We start from the raw sequence: 2,341 nt of genomic DNA, 5'->3' as shown, positions 1-2,341 counted from the left end.
CAGCTCGCACGCCGCATGCCACCGCTGTCATCCTCCTCCTCATTGTTTCCTCTGTATTACCATGCCCATTGGGAGTTGATGATTTGTGATCTGCTTTTTCACTGAATATGTTTAGCTCAATAGGGTGTACACACACTGAAAGATAGCTGAGTTGGCATAGTTAATAGCCTAGATACAGCCCAAATACAAAGCCCTAAAAACAAAATATTTTTGTTGCTTTGCTCGAACAACAAACTCTGCTGGGTGGCCAGGTCTGGAGGGCATGGCAACCCAGTGGTTCATTTCCTTTATTTGTCAAACTCAGCTCCCTCTTTTTGCAGAGGCAGGCAGTGAATGGGGAGGCTGGGGTTTGGGCTGGGTAGTGATGGAGTGGAGACAGCACGACAGTACTTACTCCTAGACAATAATCTGGAGGCTGAGTGGCTGTCAGATCCTTGGCACGACCTACTATGAGAACTCTGAGTACAGGGAGGAGGGACACTCACACACTGCATGGTGGGTAAAATAATGCTAAGACTGTCTCGATCATCGTATGAAGGAGACCAAGGCGCAGCGTGGTATGCGTACATTCTCTTTATTAAAAGAATGAACACCGAACAAATTAACAAAATAACAAACGAAACGTGAAGCTATACAATATAGTGCTTACAGGCAACTGTTGTACCACAGTAATCCACTCTACCACCATGATAGCACTGTCTAGTCATTGTGTGTTTTAGTGTGTGTGGTGTGTGTGTTTGTGCGCATCAGTGTGTGTGTGTCGTAATCAGGTCAACCCTTTCCTCTCTCTAGAGCCAGGGCAGTTAGATTACTCATGACCTGTTGAGATAAGCCATGTATCTCTACCTCACTAGCACCACAACCTTACATTATGGATGAGACTATAGCTCTCGTCCCACTGGCTGAAGTACTACTACTGGCCTGAGGGCACCACAACCTTATATTATGGATGAGACTATAGCTCTCATCCCACTGGCTGAAGTACTACTACTGGCCTGAGGGCACCACAACCTTCCATTATGGATAAGCCTATAGCTCTCATCCCACTGGCTGAAGTACCACTACTGGCCTGGGGGCACCACCACCTTACATTATGGATGAGACTAAAGCTCTCATCCCACTGGCTGAAGTACTACTACTGGCCTGGGGCTCTGGACTGGACCTGAGCTCCTCTGATTGGATGGCCTGGAGATGACTAGGTAGCCTGGTCCCAGGACTGTTTGTGCTCTTATGGTCGTTGGCATTGACAATGGGAAAGACAGCACATATAGATCTGGGACCAGGGTAGAGGGGTCTTTGTGGAGCTGTAGCTGCTTCCATTTTGTATTATCTACTGTGCTCCATGTATTTGTGTATCTCAATATAATCTCAATGTATTTCTACAAAGGACTGCTTTCTTCCTGATGTAATTGTAGGTCTGTTTTGCATCTACGTACTACTGAGTCACAGTCTCAGCAGGGGTCCTTATACCTGAGGGGTCTCACTGACTAGCCTTTCAGTTAATGCTATAAACTTCACCAATCTTCAGAAGACTTAATCAGCCTGTGTGTTATTTGGACTCCTGCTGAGAGGTCTACATGTAGACTGCTGATGCTGCGAAGGAAAGGGGATGTGATTTTAGTTCCACTGGTTGGGAATGGAAGTTCCAGGCCTTGATGCTGAAAACACATCAGTTTACGCATATTTGTAGTTCGATCTTCATTCGTTTGTGTGTTTGTTCGTTAGCTTGTTCATTCATTCATTCATTCATTCATTCATTCATTTCTTTCTTTCATTCATTCATTTATTTGATTCATTCCTTTCTTTGATTTCTTTCTTCCATCCTTGGAGTTACCTGAAGATACTGTTCATTCCTCCACCCTAATCACCTGATCCACCTTGAGACAAACCTGTCTGTTCCCTCTGGACAGACTTATTCCTCCTCCTAGTCCTGCAAGATGTCCTGCAAGATGTCCTCCTTCCACAGACCTGCTGGCAGCCCAGCAGCCAGACGCCTCACTCTTCATCTCTCTGCTACACTTCCTCTGCACTCCCACTGAGAAAGTCTTAGAAAACCTACCCCACCACATTCTATACTCTATATAAGGGACATCTCATTCAAGGCCAGACTAGCCCAGTCCATCCCCTTAGTCTGAATGCAGCATCCAGCCCCAATGCCTGCACTTAGTTCAACCTAGCTCAAATTGCCCCAGCTCAGTAGTGGTGTGATGTGCTGGTTCCCACTCTGATCTCCCAGGACCCCCTGTGTATCCTGCTTCGCTTGGTCCCTGAATTATTGATCCTTTCCTATCTGAATTCTCCGCAGGTCCAAGCCAATGCACATCAACACTTTCTATTTGAA

The sequence above is a fragment of the Oncorhynchus masou genome, chromosome 26, assembly GCF_036934945.1.
Source record: "Oncorhynchus masou masou isolate Uvic2021 chromosome 26, UVic_Omas_1.1, whole genome shotgun sequence".
NCBI lineage: Eukaryota > Metazoa > Chordata > Actinopteri > Salmoniformes > Salmonidae > Oncorhynchus > Oncorhynchus masou.
Note: the sequence above shows the minus strand (reverse complement) of the source record.